At 36.1% G+C, this 6,000-nt stretch overlaps 1 long non-coding RNA gene across 1 annotated transcript in view; it reads right to left on the bottom strand.

Annotated features, from left to right (window-relative positions):
- Positions 1-868: 868 nt before the first annotated feature.
- Positions 869-6,000, bottom strand: part of LOC141576062 (uncharacterized) — a 44,968-nt gene continuing 39,836 nt past the window's right edge. Inside the window, exon 3 of the long non-coding RNA XR_012504293.1 lies at positions 869-1,160. This is a non-coding gene — a long non-coding RNA (uncharacterized LOC141576062). The remainder of the gene's footprint in view (positions 1,161-6,000) is intronic.

Here is a 6,000-nt window from a genome sequence, read left to right as displayed (position 1 = left end):
TATATAAATGAAGTGTTTTATGTGAGGGTATTAATTAGCTATGTCAGCACTGGACTGCACCCTGCAGGTCTACAAGCCCTGTACTTGCCCAGCTTCAAGACCTGAGAAAGAGCCCAGAGTCAGCAACAGAGATAATCAATAGTTTAATGATTAGGGTGATCTTACACATCTGAAGCAAAGTCCTGGAGCAACATCCTGCCATGTGTGGGAGCTGGAGGGCAGGACATGATGGCAGTCTTTGCTCCTGGTGGGGAAGAAGAGGTTACCAGTCATAGGGGAGTTGATGTCAGGTTGGCTCATTGGTTACGAGGGTAATCAGCACAGGGTCATGCCTCTCACCACCCCTTGGATAAGCATAGTGGTGAGTTCTGATCTAAATCTAGAACAGTCATTAGCTGGGGCCTGGGGTGAATATGAAGGAAGATCAGTCTTATGAGTTGTGTGTAGGTGAAGCAGGCACCAGTCAAGCAGGAGATGTATAGAGAGAAGCCATCTTGAGTTGCCTGACCATACAGCCATCATCAGAGGTACATGTTATTTATTGACTGAAAATAAAGAATCACGGAGTAGTGACATCAGAATTCCCATACTCTCTTAAGGTTATAATTGCTTGTTCTCACTGTATGGGCAGAACCCTTGCCCCCAAGTTTCTGTTGAAACTCAGGTTTCAGGGAAGTGTCTTCCAGAATAATGTTCCTTGTATACAGGAGGTGGAACTGGAAATTAAGAGAATGGTTAGGATATCAGAAAACTAGACAAAATGATGACAAAGGGATGGATATCCATTCAGAGGAGAACATGAGAAAAGAGAGGGGAGAATGGCAATCTGATAGGGGACACTTAAAATAACCAACGTCAGAAAACAACCTTTGGAAGGACATTTTACTTTTCAACAGGAGGAGATCACCAAAAAGGAAATCATAAAGTTGGCTTGGAATGTGTGCCATCATCCTAAATAGTCTTAAGACGTGTGATGTGATATGTCGAGTTCTCTGGTGAGTGGAGTGATTAAGCTGTAATGACAGCTCCACAGGGCACAATGTCAGGAACCAGTCCCATTGCTTCTCTGTTGAAGAGGGCAGTAGGGTGGAGGTGGTCTTCCATTTTCAAGTTCCTTCAATATGCTGGTCCTCAAGCCAGTGCATATGTATCTGGGGCAGCTGAAAAGAAGAAGGATGAAGAAGGGCATTGAAACCCTTTAAAATTGTACTCAAAGAACAAGTGACACTTACTTTTATATGTGACTGACTACAATTTAGTCACTAAATCTAGCTACAAGTCATGCTGGGAAATGTTCCCAGATAAGTACAAGTATCATTTCTACCCAGGAAAGGAGCAGTGGACATTGAATGATAGATAACTGGCAGTCTGGCCCACATCTCCTTTAATAATCAGTGTAAATCCTCTTATAAACCTGTAGTTTTATGACTCTCAACCCTTGTCTCACAGAAAAGAAAAGTGAGTTTCAGAATCAAGAGTAGGCATTTGTGTCCTGCCTTCCTCTGCTCTAACGTCACTTGCTCTCAGTAAGTCAGCTGCTCATTCAGAGGAGAAAATATTTCTCAGATGCCAAAAGCAAAATTGATCTATTGTGAAAGAGTTGAAGTGTGTTCTAAAGAAACTTTAGACACTGCTCAGTCCTCGACACTGAAGGCCTTCAGGATGTTATGTGACTGTTATAATTATTTTTGGTTCCTTTAAGTTTGTGCTTAGAGCATGGGACAGGTAGCTGTATTTCATTTTAAATATATTTGGATGATGCTATTCATTGAGTAAATGTTGGTCGGACTTAATGCATATCAAGATCTGTGTTAGTCCTGATAATTCCTTTAGAAGAGAACAAAATATAGATAAAATTGTGATGTGTTACAGACCCCCAGACACTCATAGTACAATGAGAAGATGACAAGTATTTGAACAACCAGCATAAACAACTTTACCACACATACACATGCCACATATAGAATATGTTATGTTATACATGCTACAACATATATGCTACATATTATATTATACTATAGTGTATTATACTATACACTTTACTGTAGAGGTGAGTAATACATTCTTCCCATTTTCCAGGAGATAAATCCTTAGTAATTTGCATTCAAAGGGAAAGTAGAAGAAGAAATGTTTCCACTTGTTTTGGGAAAGAGACAAGGTTTAAATATACTCAATCAATAGGACAAATGATTTGAGGGTACTTCCTTTTTTAATGTGTTCCTCAATACATGTACTTTCTTGCAGAAGTGTACTTGAGCATTTTGATCACTAACATACACATATCATGAAGATGCTGGGTGAAGATAAGTGTTTCAATAGGAAACTCCATAGCATACTCAACTGGAGAATTCTGCCACTGGCTAGAATGACAGATTCAGTGTAAATGTCTAAGCACAGCACTAAGAAGATTTAAGTTTCCCTTTTGTATGTGAAACACTGAGGTCATGCTTCTTACATGCAGCATGCTTGCGGGGTAATTGGAGTAGGTGATCAGGGCAATCACACTACCTGTGGATGGCTGGAGGGGATGGTGGGCACAGAATGCTCTGGAATATGACACGATAGATTACTACTCCTCTTACAATGTGTACACCCCCCCAAAATAAGCTACTTTTTAGTATTATATATATAATAGTACTATAGATATATATAATATATCTCCTTAGATATTTAGTTTAATTCAATTAAACTTTTGGACAAATTATGCAGTGTTATAGTCTGTCAGAAAAGCTGATGTTACAGGTAAATAGAATACAAATTTAACACATTTTAATTCCCTGTGTAGAAAAAATAGAACACTTTAACATGAGAAAATTCACAATTTCAAAATTTTCATATCAATCTTTAAAGGCCACTATCTGCTTTTAGCTTGGGGAAGCAAACAATGAGGGCTTTTGTGATTGAAACAACGTGGTTTCCCATTTTCTCTATGACATATTGTCATTACTCAAATCTAATTTAATCAATCCATCTTATTAGTGTTTTCTGATATTAAAAAGGATATAAAATTACATTTTATTGAATTATAAATGTGAGTAAAATATCTATTAATATTTCCTGTGGGTTGATGTCCATGCACCAGAATGCAATTGTACTATTTTATTAAATTCAAAAATGTTTCTGTTTTTGCTGCCATTTGGTTTGCACATTCTGTGTCTTGAGTGATGTTCATAAAGTTTTCTTAAGATTTGTTTCTGCCATTGCCACAATACAACACATTTTTATAGTAATACATTCCTTTCATATTTTAAGACAAAAAGATGTAGTATTTTGGAAATATGGTTATGTTTCTAACAATCCTTCCTATGCTCTGGCAATCAGAGGAAGTCAAATTCTGCATTTTCTAAATGTTTATAAAAGCTTTATAGCTACCACAAATAATTTTAATATGAGGGAACATAAGACAGAATAAAATGATGCTGACAATATAAAAAATAGTATACACATATAATATTTTGATAAAAAGTGCATTTAGACAACATAATAATATTTAATTTTCATAACATTCTGGTGCAGGAATGCTATTATCTACAATTGAAGAGAAGTGAGTCTGAGAGGTCAGTAAACATGTTCAAAGTTGCACAGTTTAGATTTCAGATTCAGAACCACACAGTGAATCTTGTGACTCCAAATCTCTTACTCGTTCTGCCAGACCATGTTACTTCCAGAAATAGATCCAGGCAGCCCAGATCTATCTCCACAGTTTACTTTCTCAAAAGAAATTTCAGGTAGGCCAAATTAAATAAAAAATTGAACATCTATTTTTTCTCATATTTAATTCAAGATCAAACTCCCTCTTCTAAATGTGTCTTTATATTTGACCTTCACTTCAAATCCAAGTGCCTTTTTAAATGAGTTTAAATTTATTGTCTCTAGTTTATCTTTTAAACTAAGTAAATAATTTTCAACATCAGCCTCTACTACCAATTGAAACTGGTTAGTAAAAATGACTTTCCTTCTGGTCATATTTTTTAAATTTTGTTTTGATGGGGAGGTATTTATCTATCTATCTATCTATCTATCTATCTATCTATCTATCTATCTATCTATTTATTATTTGTTTGTTTGTTTGTTTATTTAAATGAAGATATTGGGGATTGAACCCAGGATCCTGTGTATACTAAGCATGCACTCTACCATTCTGAGCTAGAATTTTGTTATAGAATGAACTGTGTCTCTGTATAATTTGTATGCTGAAGTCTAAAACTTGGCTGCCTCAGAATGTGACCTTATATGGAATAGAGCTGTTGAAGGTGTGATTAGTGAAGATGAAATCATGGTGGGCTAGTGTGGGTCTGTAACCTAATACGAACGGAGTCCCTGTGAAAAGGGAATACTAGAGCATGGATACACATGGACACAGGGACAATGCCACGTGAAGATGAAGGTAGAGATCAGGGCAATGCTTCTTCACACCAAGGAACGCTAAGGACTGCCAGAAAAGCACCAGAAACTAGGGGAGAAACCCTAGAAGGAATCAGCCCCACTAACACCTAGATCTCAGACTTTTAGCATCCTAATCAATAAATCGCTGCTTAAGCCATCTAGTTTGTGGTATTATACAGGCCTCATCGGTTAATACATAGCCTTTTCTTTTCTTTATCAAATCCAGTACTCTTGTCAGACTCTTTCATCTTTATTATGTCTCTAAAAAATTTGGATTTACCATCCCCTATAATGCCTAAAATGCTGGTCTTCTTAAGGATCGTCCTTTATATACAGTTTTGGAATAATATCAAAATCTGTGGTTTAAACTAGTACTCATTTATATACCAAAATTGCATATGTCTTCTAAAATCAGGCACAGACTACCCAACATATCTAAAACTGAATTCAGTACACTTGGTGCATTTCCCTATCTTCTTATCTCTTCCCCACTCTCTATTGCTGTAAGTCACTCCTTTGACTCAGTTACTCCAGCAAGAGTCTTGAATGAAGGTCAATCTATATTTGCCAACTTCATGTCCTACTTTTAAATAGTACATAAGCCCATCAATTCTATCTCCTTAATAATTCTTGAATAAATCCACCTTTTTATAACCCTTTACATTCTCTCCTGGTCAACTTCAGTACTTTCCTAACTAGCCTTTCTGACTTCTGCCTTAAGTACTTCCCCCAACTCATTGCTGTTCTGTTTAAAGACCCATTCTGTTCTGTAAGATATAATACAGTGTATTGTGACTTTTTAATTTTATTTTTCATTTAACTCAGGAATAATTGACAAATAAATTGAAATTGTGATTCTTTTTTTTTATTTATTTATTTTTTATTTTTACCAGTGTTCAGCACAATTTTTCAGTTATTCATGGACATATACACACTCATTGTCACATTTTTTTCTCTGTGAGTTATCATAACATTTTGTGTATATTTCCCTGTGCTATACAGTGTTGTCTATTCTACAATTTTGAAATCCCAGTCTATCCCTTCCCACCCTCCACCCCCCTGGTAACCACAAGTCTGTATTCTCTGTCTGTGAGTCTATTTCTGTCCTTTACTTACGCTTTGTTTTTGTTTGTTTGTTTGTTTTTGTTTAAAGCATTACTGAAGAGAAAGAAAGAGGCTGGAGGAATAACTCTCCCAGACTTCAGACAATACTATAGAGCTACAGTCATCAAGACAGCATGGTATTGGTACCAAAACAGACATATAGACCAATGGAACAGAATAGAGAGCCCAGAAATGAACCCACAAACTTTTGGTCAACTCATCTTTGACAAAGGAGGCAAGAATATACATTGGAATAAAGACAGTCTCTTCAGCAAATGGTGTTGGGAAAACTGGACAGCAGCATGTAAAACAATGAAGCTAGAATACTCCCTTTACCATATACAAAAATCAACTCAAAATGGATTAAAGACTTAAACATAAGACAAGATACAATAAACCTCCTAGAGGAAAACATAGGCAAAACATTATCTGACATACATTTAAAAAATTTTCTCCTAGAAGAAATAAAAGCAAGAATAAACAAATGGGACCTAATGAAACTTACAAGCT

The sequence above is a fragment of the Camelus bactrianus genome, chromosome 35 (assembly GCF_048773025.1).
Source record: "Camelus bactrianus isolate YW-2024 breed Bactrian camel chromosome 35, ASM4877302v1, whole genome shotgun sequence".
NCBI classification, from domain to species: Eukaryota; Metazoa; Chordata; class Mammalia; order Artiodactyla; family Camelidae; genus Camelus; species Camelus bactrianus.
Note: the sequence above shows the minus strand (reverse complement) of the source record. Positions and strands in the feature narration are given on the sequence as shown.